The sequence below is a fragment of the Macaca nemestrina genome, chromosome 17 (assembly GCF_043159975.1).
Source record: "Macaca nemestrina isolate mMacNem1 chromosome 17, mMacNem.hap1, whole genome shotgun sequence".
NCBI classification, from domain to species: Eukaryota; Metazoa; Chordata; class Mammalia; order Primates; family Cercopithecidae; genus Macaca; species Macaca nemestrina.
In genome coordinates this window covers 45,569,749-45,584,986 of record NC_092141.1, presented here as the reverse complement: position 1 = coordinate 45,584,986, position 15,238 = coordinate 45,569,749, and the positions used below count along the sequence as shown (strand labels likewise).

At 56.9% G+C, this 15,238-nt stretch overlaps 1 long non-coding RNA gene and 1 pseudogene across 1 annotated transcript in view; one reads left to right on the top strand and one right to left on the bottom strand.

Moving 5' to 3' along the window:
- The first annotated feature begins 3,839 nt into the window (after positions 1 to 3,839).
- LOC139359581 (TBC1 domain family member 3G-like) lies at positions 3,840 to 14,726 on the top strand (annotated as a pseudogene).
- Positions 9,224 to 15,238, bottom strand: part of LOC139359582 (uncharacterized) — a 42,232-nt gene continuing 36,217 nt past the window's right edge. The window contains exon 4 of the long non-coding RNA XR_011615659.1: positions 9,224 to 9,674. This is a non-coding gene — a long non-coding RNA (uncharacterized lncRNA). The remainder of the gene's footprint in view (positions 9,675 to 15,238) is intronic.

The window sequence follows — 15,238 nt, the reverse complement described above, 5'->3', positions numbered from 1 at the left end:
ATACATAAGTATATTCACATGTACATACCTGCACACACACACACGAACATACATACATACACATGCATATACCTGCATGTACGCGCACGCACACACACACACAGACACACACACACACACACACACACACACACACTGTGCTTCATGCCCTCACTAGGGTGGCCAGGGAGGGAATGCGTGTTTTTAGGAGAAATGAAGACAACTCAGGCCCCTCATTCTCCTGGTGTTGGCACAAGTGCCTTCTCTGCAGACCATGCTTCAGTGTCTTTCTTGGTTCTCCCTCTTACTGAAAGACAGAAGCAGAGGCCCGGCACATACTCGGCTGCTTAGGGCTCAAGCCAAGTTCGCAAGCTTCCTGCGGAGCCTCGTGAGATGAAGGCACTGCACAGCCTCCCTAAAAGAGGTGTCGGCTTTTCCTGGATCCTTGAGCCCAGGAAGGCGATAGGTGAGACATCACAGTTCGTCAGAAGACACAAGCAAACTCCAGTGAGAAAGGGCAAGGGTCAAAGATTTGACTCTCCCGGAGAAGGGGTTCTCGGGCTATAAGCAGCAGGCAGAAGACTTCATTGCATGCGCAGTGAGGTGACGGCGAGCTACAGTTTTCACTGGGAACTGAGATCAACAGTGACCTGACCCCCTACTCATGCTCGTCTCTCCCTGTCTCTCTCTTTGCCTTTTGTGTCTCTCTCCCTATCTCTCTTGTTCCTTTTCCTCTCAACCTCCTCTGTCTCTCTCCCTATCTCTCTTCCTCTCTCTCTCTCTCACTCCCTTCTTCCCATCTCTCTTTCTCTCTCCTTCTTTTCCACTTCTCTCTCCCTCCTCATCTCTCTGCCTGCCACTGTTCAGGCTCCTGGGGCCCCACGTGGATGGGCGGACACAGGACTCCTAGGCTACCCGTCACAGCGCAAGCACAGGGCTGCAGGCCCTTGGTCCCCCACCTCCCAGCATCCTCAAAATGAGGGGTGTGGGGTGTGCCCGTGCTCTCCTGGGTGGGCGCCCCACACTCCAGGAAGCAGAAACTGCAAGTCACAGCTGGCTTGAGTGGTGCACCCATGGGGCTGCCAGCTTCCATCGTGCCATCTGCTGAGGCCAAAGCAGAGGACAGCAGCCCAGGCCGGTCTCTGCAGCAGGGTAGGGGTAGGGGTGGGCTTGGGGTTGGGGGTGGGGATGGGAAACGCCAATGCAAACTGGCCCCTGGCTGGTTTCCTATCCTTCACTCTACCATGCAAGGCCTGTCCCACACCTGCCCTTGTCTCCCACCACCTCCACCCCTAGGCTGCCCCAGACCCAGGCTCCAGAGGTCTCCCAGGATCCAGGAACTAAGGGCAATCACTGGGTTCCACAGCCTCTAGTCCATGAGTCAGCCACCCCTCTGTGTGCTGACAAACCTTGGCTCTCATGCCCCACCCCAAGCCAGGACACACCCCCATCCTCCACCAGCATTATTCCCGCCTCCTGATTTTAGCCCTCACAACCCTGCTTCCTAGTAACCTTGCCCCCTCCCAGCCGGGTCCAGGCAAGCCTAAAGTCCAGCACACTCGCCCCACCCTTCCTGGGGGCCACTCTACTATCTGCTTGTCCAGATGTCTTCAGCTGGCTTTACCAGGCTACAGCAAATAGCAGGGATGAGCCCCCGGCCTCTGCCAGGAAGATTTGCCAAAATACTCTCTATTTAGAAGCAGGAAGAGTGATGGGGCCTAAGAAAGACCCCAGGATTGTCACCCAAGCAACAAGAAGGGCAAGGAGCCCAGTTTCCTGCCCTTACCCTGGGAGGATGTGGCCAGGACTCCACAAGGTCCTGGAGAGGGGTGGGCAGGAGAGCAGATCCAACTTCCTCTTGAGGAAGCAGCCACCACCCCAGGAAGCAGCAGATGGGGGCGCACAGGCAGAGCCCCCGGTGCTGCAGGGCAGGGCCAGCAGATCTGTACTCAGCCTCAGCCCCGGGGAGCTGCAAGACAGGCTGAGACCCGGATAGGTTTGGCTCTGTGTCCCCACCCAAAACTCATCTGGAATTGTAATCCTCCTGTGTCAAGGGAGGAACCTGGTGGGAGGGGATTGGATCTGGGGACAGTTTCCCCCGTGCTGCTCCCCTGAGAGTGAGGCAGTTCTCAGGAGAGCTGATGGTTTCAAAGTGTGGCACTTCCTCGTTCTCCACTCACTCCCTCCTGCCGCCTTGTGAAGAAGGTGCCTGTTTCCCCTTTACCTTCTGCGATGATTGTAAGTTCCCTGAAGTGCAGGTCAATTAAACCTCTTTCCTTTATAAATTACCCAGTCTCGAGTATTTACAGAAGTGTGAAAACAAACTAGTACCCCTTCCCTGAGGTGCCTTCTCCTTAGGCATCCAGCTACCCCATGCTCCTGTTCTACCCCCGGTCTTTCTTTTGCCCTCATGAGGCTCAGGTGATCCACATGGCCAGCTCCAGCCCCATCCTACTGCAGCCCGTGTGGCTGCTGGAGAGGCCGCGCTCCTTTCCTCAGCCCAACGGGCCCTGATATGCTCTTTGGATCCTGGAGGAAACTAACCCCCTATTCTCACACTGGTGCAACTTCTTCCAAGACCTCAAAGCTGGACAACGTGAGTCAGTCTTTTTTAATGTCTCCACTTGCTAGGGCTGTCACTGGGACAGTCCTAGAGGGTAGTGCCACTGGATAAATGGATGAACAGATGGACAGTAGTCCAGGGATGACGTCCCTGTCTGTACTGACCTGGGTCCTTCCTCCAATAAGAAGCCTTCCTGAGTGAGTTTATACAGTCATCCCTTGGTATCCATGGAGGATTAGTTCTAGGGTCCCGGGGATGCCAAAATCCATGGATGCTCAAATCTCTGATATAACATGGCCTAGTATTTACATATAAGCTATGCACATCCTCCCATAGACGTTAGACCATTACTAGATTATTTATGATCTGTAACACAATGCAGATGCTACATAAACGGATGTGATACTGTATTCTTTAGGGAATGATGACAAGAACAAAGTCTGCACATGTTCAGTAGAGACATAACTATCCAATTTATTTTCTGAATATTTTCCATCTGCTGTTGCTGAATCCACAGATGCAGAGCTCCCGGTTATGACGGCCAAGTGTGCTTTGAGAATAGGGTGGGTGAGGTTGCTAATGAGTACAGGGGAGCAGGTGTCGATCAGAGGTCCCTGCATAGGGGCATCTGGACGCCCTATCTCGGGACTTGAGACTCCATTTGGATGGTACAGGCAGACTCAGCCCCGGTCAAAGTCCACCCCTTGAAGCTTCATTTTATCCCAAACTCTTTCTGGAGCCTGGAATTTGGCATCCCCTAGGCCCTGGCAGGAAGGACAGATGAACCAGATTTTAGATAACATGTCTAGAATAGAGTGAGGCCCTACTGTGTGCCTGGCACTTTCCCCACAGGATCCTCTAGCTAGAACATTCAAGGGTCATGGAGAGAAATACTCAGTTAAAATATCAGAAATTAAAAAAGAGATACCATTAGAGACACGCAAAAGACCATTAGGTAATAGTATTAGCATTTGTATTCTGAGATTCAACAGTAGTGGTCACTTCCCCCCACCCTTATGTGTATCCCAGACCACCCTGGGCGAGGAGGGCTGAGTTTAGTGAACACCCGTGGATGCTCTGATACTGGTCCTGGACCTCGGGGATGACAGTGATGAGGAACTGGGTGCACACATGAGTGTGTACACGTGTGTACACACCCAGGCCTGGCCAGAGAAGGCACACACACGTGTACAGATGTGTTTACCCATGTACACTTGTGCACGCATGCACACAAACACATTGCAGGCGGGCATGTGGCCGCCTCAGGCAGCGGAGGACCCTGTCTCTGGGCCCTGCTGACCCGGGCAAGGCCCCACTGTGATGCGTGCCATGACCTCAGAGTGTCACTGGTGCTTAGCACCAATCCGCTCTCCGGCCTGCCTCTGTGTTCTACGGCAGTTACACGTGCACAGTGGTATCAGCTACACACGCACAGTGGTATCTGGGAACAGTTTTGTGGACTCGAAGGTTTTCTACCTGAGAGGCATAACGCAGGTCAGCTGATTCATCAGAATCAGGTGAGTGTGACCTGCTCTCTTCCCTCAGGCTGACTTGGGGACAGTGGCTATGCTGTGGGTGGTGTTGGCCTCTGGGCAGCTACCGAGGAGGGTCATCCCTGAGCACTCACCGGTCGCCCGTTCTACACTGCCAGTGTAGACGATTGGCTCTTTCGTCCTCATGGTGGCTTCATAGAGTGAATGCCATTCCCTAGTGTAGCCATTTGACAGGTGAGATGTCTGGGGTCAGAGAGGCGGTAACCGGCCTGGGAATCCAGACATGAACTTGGGTTTTGCTCTCACCCTTGCTGTGTACTGTGCTGGAATTCAGGCCTGAACCCTGTGACCTCCCTGCCCTAGATCCCAAGTCTTCCCAGTTTTCCCATCCCGACGGGGCAGAGCCTGGTCCTGGCAGAGTCACTGAGATGGATCCACTGTAGGTGTGGTAGATAGGAGGGTCCTCAGAACACCTCTGTGCTCTAAGTTGGGTCCTGATGGTGGCTGTGGGTCCCAGTGAACACACAAGGTCCCTTATCCTGGGGAACCTTCTGCCCTTGGACAGCTGTGGAAAATGAAGGAGCCCTGGAGGGCTGGCTGGGGGGAGACCATCTTCCCTTCTGTTCAAAGGGGTCCAGGCACTGGGGTTCTCTCCAAGTATTTCTTGCTGTGTCTGGTCCTCTCGAGGCCTCGCCCTCCTTTTACCCCGAGTGTTCCCAGGAGGAACTGTCCATCTAGGTGTTCTCCAGGATCAAGGACCCACGGTCCTTCCTCAGTGACATGGGAAAATGAAGCCCCCTCCTGTAGGGACAGCTCAGAATGGTGGAGTCCAGTCCCTCCCCGAGTGAGGGTTTCCACTAGCACAATAGATCATTTTCATCCCCCAAACCGAACACCCTCCTGCTCAACTGGCATTATTCCTAAAGTGGCTTCACAGTTCAGACTGAAGGGCCACGGGAGCCAAAGTGATGAGCGGAGAAGAACAGAGCAGTCAGTAGATATTTTGATCCCTGTAGGAAACTGGGCATCTCTGTGGTCCCTGAGCATCTCAGGAGGCCAACTGTACAGAGACCTCTGATCGCTGCACCCAGTCTGCCTCCACATCCCTGGAATAGCCCACCATCGGCCCTTCACCCTTGGCAGGTGGACACTATTCAACCTGCTGGGGCATGTGTGTCCCCATTTCATGGCATTTGGGGACAACTGGACTCTCTGTCCAGGTCGCACTGTCCTCAAGTCCTTGGGATGATGCCCACCCCTGCTTGGGACTGGAGACTCCAGAGACTCATGCAGGTGTGGGCCACTGAGTCTGGCCCCTTTTTACCTGAGGATGGTGGTGGAATGGGGGTTACGCAGCCAGCCAGCATCTGGGAGCCCGATGGGAGCGGTTCAGGTTTTCTCTGAAGCTCTCGGGTACAATGTAACTTTTAGATGATTTTCGGCTCACAGGATGGAAATCGCAGAGGATGCAGATAGTTTGCGGGCACAGGAGCGAGAGAACATCATTATGAACTATGAGAAGGTACAGGTCGGTCTGCTCCTTGGAGGGAGGCCTCTTCCAGTGTGCCCTGGTCAAAGGGTCCTGGGCTCCCTAGGAGAACAGGGTGGGCACGGGTGGCCACTACCTCCAGGCCCTTGCACTCTTTACCTTGGACCCCTCACCAAGCCTCCCTCTGGGTTGCAGGGACACCGAGCTGGGCTGCCCGAGGACATGGGGCCTGAGCCTGTTAGAATCTACAGCAGCACTGATCGCTTCGGGATTCTGCAGTGAGTCCTCTGTGCTCCCCTCACCCCTGAAGCACCTGTCTCAGCTCAGGGATGGGTTTGCTTTTAGAAAGGCCTTTCTGAGGCAGGACTGTCTCACCACGTCGGGTCAACCTCCTTTCTAGGGTCAGAACTCCTCCCTGGCTCCCCTGCAGGTCTAGCCCGAGGTTGCTGTTAGGCCAGAGGTGCGGGGCCCATCTAGGGAGCGGGTGGGAATGGAGACTGGGCTAGGTCAGGCCCCTGGACTCTCAGCAGTTCTGTCCACAAGTTAGCACAAGAGGAGTGGGGCAGCCTGAGGGTCTGGCCATATCTACTTGGAGACAACCCCAGTGAGATCCATGTGTTGTGGCCACAGGGTGAGGGGACACCTGGCCTAGCCTCACGGCTGTTTTCCAGCAGGTCTCTGAGAGACCACTGGCCCCTGTCCTCCCTCATTTCCCTAGAGCTACAGCCCTCACTGCCCCCATCGGGAAGATGGAAAGGCATGGAGACAGTGGGGGCTGTGGCCCTAGGGGAATGGGGGAGAAGACGGGCAAGGCCCCGTTCTGGGCATCTCATGTTAAGGCCAGGGAGGCAGCAGGGCTTGTGGCTACAGACCCTGGGTCTGGTGCTGGGAAGGGATCTGGGGCCAGGTAAGAGGAGCTCAGCCAGGAGACCATCCCTTAGGGATCATAGGATGAAGAGACAGAGGATCCCGGGGGAGGTAGGGTGGGAGGGAGCTGATGAGCGGTGCCACTTCTAAAACGCAGGGTGTGTGGGTCAGGTGCAGGGAGAGGCAGGTGGATGCTGGGAGGTCAAAACTTGCAAGGGCCTTGGGGCTGTCAAGTGGGATGAGCCCCTGGTGCACCAGGAGTACACCGGGCAGGTCTCAGGGCAGGCTCCCTTGACCCCGGTGGGGTGATGCAGTCACTCCCTGAGGGACTCCTGTGAGGGCCCTGTCGCCCACCCTGGGCGGCCCCCATCCCATCTCAGGCCTGACCTTTCTCAGCTCCAGCAGAAAGCACCACCTCTAGTCCAGGACAGGCAGCCCCATTGTGCAGCCTGACCGCCCCCCACGCCAGGGGCCCCAGTAACCCCGCCCAGACTGGCCCGGCACTCCTTCTTCTCCCAGCTCCTGCCCCTCTTGGGAGTCAGCCCCACAGGAAGGCCCTTGTCCTCCCTTCCCTGTGTCTTCTCCTGGGCTGAGCCCTGAGCTGGATAGGGACAGAGCCTGTCCTTTCTGGGGGTTGGCTCCCAGTCTGGGGCAGCTCCAGGCCCTGTGCACGTCCTCAGTTCTGCCTGGGTTGCCTTACAGTGAGACAGAGCTGCCTCCTGCCACTGCTCGGGAGGTGAAGGTAAGAACTTGATGCATGGAGGGGCTGGTTCAGGGGCGTGGGGACTGGACGAGTGGTCGGTGAGGCAGAGGAGGCAGCTGGCCGGGGCGGTGGCCAGTGAGGGCAACATGCTCTCACTGGGAGGGGCAGCAGTCCCTGCTGGATCAGACCCCAAGTTGTGGTAACTTGGGCAGTTTGATAACATTCCAAAGTGAGAACCACAGTTGTGGCCTGGGGGTGGCCAGGACCCCACCCAGAGGCTGGGACCTGACCTAAGACTGCTGTGTCTGTGGCCTGAGGATGGCACGTCCCGGGGTCCCAAAGCCAGCCCACTGGCGCTCATTTGCACAAAGGCTCTCAGCCCTTAGGGTCTGCCCTTCCCTGGTTCCCTCCAGCTGGGTCCACCAGGGCTCCAGAGCCCAAGACCCAGCATTCATGGGCGGCTGTGGGAAGCCTGGCAGCTCCCCTAACGCCAACATTCTTCATTTGACAGCAAATGCGACGGGAGATAACACGAAAGAGCAAGTGGATGGAAATGCTGCGACAATGGGAGACATACAAGAACAGTAAAAAAGTAATGTGTGGAGGGAGAGGCCCCCGGAACCACTCTCTGCAGAGACAGGGGACAGGCACCCATGGCTGTAGCCTGGCGCCATCAGCCTCTCAGAGGGCGGGTGGCACACTGTCCTCACCCAGAGGCCTGCAGGCCTGGTCGGTGGTTTGCCTGCCTATTTGTGCAAGCGTCACCTTGCTGGGAGGGAATCTGAATCTAGGGCTGGGACCACCCGTAGCTCAAGGCTAGAGATGCCCTGGTAACTCAAAGGCAGGAGAATGTTCACATCAGAGTCCCGACTCTGAGTGTCCATGCACTCTTTCAATCCTGGGAAGGGAGACCCTGTCCCAGCTTAATGTCACCTCTAACGAGGAATCACGGGGCCAAAACCAACCATTTCCAGAATCCTCAGGCTCTGGTCCTCACTGGGGTCGCCCCGTGGCCTGTGACACCAGGTTGTTTTGTGCCCACAGCTGATAGATCGAGTATATAAGGGCATTCCCATGAACATCCGGGGCCAAGTGTGGTCAGTCCTCCTGGATATACAACAAATCAAGTCGAAAAACCCCAGAACATACAAGGTACGCTCAGGCAGAGCACAACAAACAGGACAGGCCGTGTTAGGGGCCCAGGTCTCCAGCTGGAGGGAGCATGAAGCCCAGCCTGGGGTGTGGGTGGGATGGTCAAATGCACATCCTGGGCACGGACGGTGACATAGTCACCACAGACAAACTCGGCTCCGGTGACCCTCCCCGGCTTCAGTAACAAGCCAAAAAGCAGCTTTGTGCACAAGGAAACCTTCCTGCTTTCCTTCCTTCCCGGAGTGCTGACTGTGGGCGGACTGCCATTTGGGGCAGGGAGTCTTCCATCTGTTCTGAGGCTGCTTCCTCCTTTTGGCCCTGCCCTACAGGTCATGAAGGAGAAGGGCAAGAGGTCATCTGAACACATCCACCAGATCGACCAGGACGTGAGGGCGACACTAGGGACTCACATCTTGTTCAGGGATCGCTACGGAGCCAAGTAAGCCTATGGGAGCCACAGGATCACAGCAGACATGGAGTGAATGAAAGGGATGGGGCCTTCCCCGGAGCAGAAGCCAGGGTCACCTAGGAGGGATGACAGAGCTGCCAAGAGCTCTCCTGGCCCAGGGAACAGCTGGCACCATGAAACAAGCACCTCCCTGGTTCCAAGCCCTGGGCCAGACTGGAACACGTGGGGCCAGAACCCAGGAGGATCCTGAGGAGACAGAAGGCAGCAAACAAAATCATGCACAATGGTGAAAGGTGCTCTCCCGGACCCACGGGGACCCACGGTAGGACTCACGGGAGGGTGGCAGGACAGAGGGCCCTAGAGCCTCCCGAGGTAACACTGACATCACCAAATGCTGGGGCAATAAGGGGTCCTGGAAACTGTCATCCTTGTCTGCTGGGAACGTGACATGGCACAGCCACTTTGGCAGCCAGTTGGGCAGTGACTCACAAAGCTCAATGGACTTCAACCACGTGTCCCCAAAGTGTCTCAGATATTGAACCCACTGATTTGAAAACTGACATCCACATAAGATGTTCACTACTTAATTCATCGTCACTCATACACGGAGACTTCGGAGATGGCCTTCAACACGGGAATGGGGAGAGCAAGGCTGGTCCTCCCTCCAAACGGAAGACCCAGTGAGAAAAGGGAACGAGCCAGTGATGGCCGGATGAACGTGGGTGGATCCTACATGCATTTTGCTGAGGGAAAGGAGCCAGACACAATAAGCTACCACATAGGATTCCCATTCCTGGGCCATTCTGGAAAAGGCCAAACCATAGGGACTGAGAAGCAGTCTGGGTGGCTAGGTGCTGACACATCGGGGAGAGGCCGGGTGCATAGGGGCCACCCTGGAGACTTGGAAGATGAAGGAGTCACTCCAGGAGGGGCTGAAGCGGTGGCCGGGAGACTCTGCCCATTGGTTTAGAACCGTGGAGGAACTGTACATCCAAAGACTGAACTGGCGTGTGTGCAAACTGAAAAAAAAAATCAGAGTGAAAAGGATCAGGCAAGTCACTGTACAACTGGGCTATCTGCATGTCACAGATGTGGATTTTACTGAAACATTTCCTCAAAGGACCTGAAGAGCTCACTGCTTATCTGGTGAATCATCTGAACCTGAAATGGGGTTTGTTGTTAGGCTTTGTGGACAAAGTGAAACCAACGGCATCTGCACAAAACAAACAAAAGCCTCCTTTCTCTGTTTCCTAGGCAGCAGGAACTATTCTACATCCTCCTGGCATATTCGGAGTATAACCCGGTGAGTATTCCCGGCAGTCGGACGTTCCCAGGCAGTATTTCCCGGTTCACAGGAGTGGGTGTCTGGTGGGGTGCTGTTGCTTCTTTTAAAGTTAGTATTTGTGAGCCACCAGGATATAGGAGGTAGGACTCCAGATCACTGCTGGCATAAACCTCCAAGCAAGGGGGTGGTCTCAAGGGGTCAAGCTGAGACACAAAGGAGTCAGGGCCTGGACTCCTGGTGTTACCTGGGTCTGACCACCACTTCTCAGAACCTGAAATGACGCCCTCCTCCTGGGGCTGCCCCAAAGCCCAGGAGCTTGGCAGAGTCACACGCAGGACGGTGCCATCAGGAGACATTTTGGACAAGGTGCTGAAGTGCCTGATGGACTTGGCTCTTGTCATGAAATGAATTTGCACCCTGAGGAAGCCTCTTCTTCAGAGGAAGCCTCCCCAGTCACCTCTCCCGTCTCCAATGACATGAGTCCTCCCAGGTGACCTCAGTCCTCCCAGGTGATGTCCTTTCACGGTGACTCTGGCTCTTGCAGGAGGTGGGCTACTGCAGGGACCTGAGCCCCATCGCGGCCTTGTTCCTCCTGTATCTGCCTGAGGAGGACGCATTCTGGGCACTGGTGCAGCTGCTGGCCAGGGAGAGGCACTCCCTGCAGGGTAGGTGGACAGCTGCCCCCAAGACTTCATGCAGTGAGTCCCAGGGGCAGCCACCCTGGCCAGATGATCTCAGCTTTCAGCCAAGGCACCTTCCTTGTGTTGCCAGCTTGTTGGGAGCCTTTAGTATGTCTCTGCTGAGGGTCCCACGGGAGTTCGCGGCTGACCCCCAAAGCCCAAGTCAGACGCCTTTCATCCCCATCAGCGGAGGGCATCTCATCCTCCCCGTGGCCACCCTCTGTGTCCTGCTGCCACGCCCTCCGGCTCTCTGTGCAGATGACTGTCTCCTCTCTGACAGTCCTCCTGCCCTCCAGCTACCCGGGCTCCAGTTGCCCTTGGTGCCCACTAATGGGCCGACCAAGCCCAGGTGGCAGCATCTCCCCATCCCGTGTCCCCTGGCCCGACCTCACTCTCAGGAGATGACCAGGAAGCTCAGCACCCACCCTGTTCCGGCCACCTTTTTGTGGCCTCAAAGTCAGGCTTGCCCTTTTTGCACCCTGGTCCAGGAGGCGTCCAGGGGAACCTCCAGCCAGGCTCCAGGGGATGTTCCTGCCCCACCTCCCCAGGGCAAAGGCTGCATGGTGAGGTCATCAGATGGGGGGGGTGGGAGGCCTTGCGGTTTGGGGGCCCCTGCAGCTGCCCAGCTCTTCCAGCTGATGGCTCCACATCTTGGGGGAAGGCTCTGATTTCATGACGGGCTGGGGGCTTCTCAGGGTTCCACAGTTCAAATGGCGGGACAGTCCAGGGACTCCAAGACCATCAGGAGCATGTGGTCCCCACGTCACAACCCAAGACCATGTGGCATCTGGTGAGTTTATGGTCCCCTCTGCTCTTCCCCAGAGGCCCTGCCTCTCGTGGGACTGGAGGAACGGGGCCTGGAGCCCCTTGTGGGGCTGGTGACTGGCTCAGTCCAGCCAGGGCCTGACCTGGGACGTCGGGTTCTCCATGGGCTGGGAGTTGGATTCCTTTCCTGCCCTGGAGAAGACAGAGGCACAGGGATGGGGGCCCAGCTCCCGCAGAGCAGGGCAAAGGGCAGTGTGTCCACCGGGAGTGTGGGAAGGGGACGGTGTTGTGGGGAGCCCTGGACACCGCCCAGTGTTCTTCACTAGGGGAAGGGTCTTCAGAGGCCCTGGAAGAGGGAGGATTTTAGGGCAGCCCAGGGGGCCCTGAGCACCTCTGTTCCTCCCATCAGGACAAGGAAGGTGTTTGCGCAAAGGGTTCCTCATTAGGCTGGCTTCTCCAGATGTTGAATGATGGGGTAAGAAGGCACAGGGAGACCCTGGCTCAGGGACCCTCCTTGCCCTGCAGTGCCCTGCTTCCGCAGCCCGGGGGTCTGGCTCACCCACAGCCCACAGGAGGCTCCGTCCACAAGGGGGTCCCCACAAGACACCCAAACAAAACCCTCTGCCCAAGAGGGGTCATCCCAGGGCAAAGGCTGGGGCTCAGGCCCAGTCTCATGGGCAGACAGGGCCAGGACCCGACTTGAGAGGGCTCTGGGAAGCCTCATGCCCTGGGCAAGCCCCTCTCTCCAGGAGCCACATCCCCCCTCAAATGAGTGCCCCCCATGAGGAGCTGCAAGACCTTGTCTGACCGAGCGCCCTGGAGGGCTCAGGCGACCCTCATGGCGAAGGTCACTGACTCTGGGGACTGAAGCCCCAATGGACCCAGCTCGAGCCACCAGCCCCAGCCTGGAAGGGCTACAGTCTCCCACACCTGCTGTCCCCACAGATCTCTCTTGGGCTTATCCTGCGCCTGTGGGATGTGTATTTGCTGGAAGGAGAACAAGTGTTGATGCCGATGACAAGCATTGCCTTTAAAGTTCAGCGGAGTAAGTGTACATGTGCCCAGTGGGGCCTGGGAAGCCCTGGGGTCAGACCCAGACTGTCCGGAGGCCAGCTACCTCACACTGTCCTCATGATCCTCTGTTCTGGTCCGGAGGGAGGTCTGGCCAGGTGGGCTGGGCAGGGGACTGAGACACCGAGCCCATCCTTCACATGACCCAGATGGAAGTCAGGAGTGTCGTGAGCACTTCCTTACCCAAGTTGCCCTCCAGCCACAGTTTCTTGTGCACATCTGGGTCCCTGGGGTGGCCACAAAAGGATCCAGCACTGCCCAGTGGGAGACTGAAGTGGCCACAGGGTATCAGCTGTGCCCCCTCCCAGGGAACTCTCCTGGCCTGATGTCCACCCTGTCCCTAGAGCGCCACATGAAGACGTCCAGGTGTGGCCTGTGGGCACGGTTTCGGAACCAGTTCTTCCATACCTGGGAGTTGGATGATGACTCTGTGCTCAAGCATCTTAGGGCCTCTACGAAGAAACTAACGAGGAAGCAAGGAGACCTGCCACCCCCAGGTGGGCTCCAGTGCCATGTCCCCTCCCATGTCACCCTCTGGGGCAGTCAATAGTGGGGGAGTGCCCGAGGCCCGCAACCCTACTACCTGGGCCTTCCTCTTCACCTTTTCTTCCTCCTCTTCCTCCTGGACTCTAAGAAAGTACAGGAGGCCCACCGGTCCTCAGGGCAGGCGCTCAGTGCGTGTGTACTGGATGTGTTGTGCCCGCAGGAGGAGGATGTGGGCATGACCCTCTAACAAGCCCCATCCTACATTCCACAGTGTCTCTGTCTCTCCCTCACAGGGCCCGCTAGGGCACTAGATGAGCCAGACCCATTTGTGGGAAACCCTGCCCCTCCCTGCAAGCACCCACAGCCTCAGAGAGCAGCAGAGGCCCCTCACTGCTGCACGCTCCTCCAAGGTTGCCAGGACAACCAGCCTTGAGCCAGGGAGACAAGGGAATCGGGTGTTCCTGACCCCCACAGCATTCAGGGAGAGGGCACAGGCAGGACCCCGGGCCCAGAGCCAAGATTTCAGCCAGATGTGGGAACGGTCAGTGGCATGGACTGGACAGCCCAGGAGGGCAGAGGATGACCCATGTCAAGGCCCAATCACCCACTGCGTAGATGGATCCCCATGAGAGGTGGCAAGTGGCTGGGTGACATCCAAGTCCCCTCCCACCTGAGTTCTCACTAGGGGCTGTATCCCTGGCCCAACAGGCCTGGGACGAGGGTGTGTGGTAGGAAGCCCCCTGCCAGTCCGAACCCTGGGGGCAGTGCCAGGAGCCACCTGTCTTGCCCTAGCAGCTTCCCCACGCCAAGTGGTACACACCCCTCCCTCTGGGATCAGCAGACTACAGGCGTGTCCTCAGTGTCAGGCCCCGGGGGCCCCACAGAGACCCCGAGGACTCCAGAGACCCAGGCAGGTGGGGCCCAGCCGGGAAAGGCCTGCATGGGCTCATTAGAGACGCTGACCACGTCTGTTTTCCTTTCAGCCAAACCCGAGCAAGTGTCCTCAACACCCAGGCCTGTGCCGGCTTCACATGGCAGGATGACCCTCTGCAATGGGGACAGGCAGGCCCCTCCAGGCCCACCAGCCCGGTTCCAGCGGCCCATTTGGCTAGTTTCCCCACCATGGGCACCTCTTTCTTCCACATCCTGTCCTGGTGGGGCTGTCCGGGAAGACACCTACCCTGTGGGCACTTGGGGTGTGCCCAGCCCAGCCCCGACTCAGGGAAGACCTCAGGGTTCCTGGAGATTCCTGGAGTGGAACTCGATGCCCCGGCTCCCGACGGACCTGGATGTAGGGGGCCCTTGGTTCCCCCATTATGATTTCGAACAGAGCTGCTTGGTCCGTGTTCCTTCTGAATGTGTCCTGGACAGCCCTGGGACTATGGGACAGGGCTAGCCTCGGAAGCCCATGGGGACCCTGACACCAAGCCCTGCCAAGGCCATCAGGACTGAAGGAGATCGGGAGACATCCCACTGCAACAGGGCACCCCATCTGCGGACAAGAGACTTGCACCCAATTTCTAGAATGGCACCGTACCCCAGGAGGACCAGCTGGCCACCTGCTGGCAGGCGGAACACCCTGCGGAGGGGGTGAGATTGATTTTCACTGCACTGAGCCACAATGTGGACATGGACTTCCAGCCCTGCACTGCACCCAGCACTGATTCCAACCAGGACACCTCCTTAACAGCTATGCACCAGCAGCAGCGCGCTCCCACCTCAGGGCCTTGCCTCTGCCACCTCTACTTGGAAAGTTCTCAGTTCCCTCCAGGCTTCTAGAAGCATCTGGGCCAGGGCTCATGGCTGGATAATTTCCCGAGGCTTAACAACCCAAGCCAGCTTTGCCTCTTCGCTTTATTTTTTGTTAAACTTATGAAAATTGATTAAGAAAGTGTGCAGCTTGAAAGACCTTCACAGATGGAACACACCAGCCCCTAGATCACAAAGCCAACCATGCCCAGCCCCTCCCAGCACCCCCAGCCGTGTGACCAGCTTTCTGAATTCTGACGACACCGTGTGCCTGCCTTTGTATTTTCAACTCATAGATGATAACCCCCTTCCTGTTTTAAAATAAATGTTTTCTGTTGAAATTATTTTAGCTATAAAAGATTGAAAAGGCACTACAGTGTCCTCCTACACCTTCCATCCAGCTGCCCCTAATTATGACGTTTTGCAGTACCATGGCACATAAGAAATTTAGGCCGGGTGTGGTGACTGACACGTGTAATCTCAGCAATTTGAGAGGTCAAGGCGGGAGGTTCAGGTTCACTTGAGTCTGGAAGTCTGAGACCAGCTT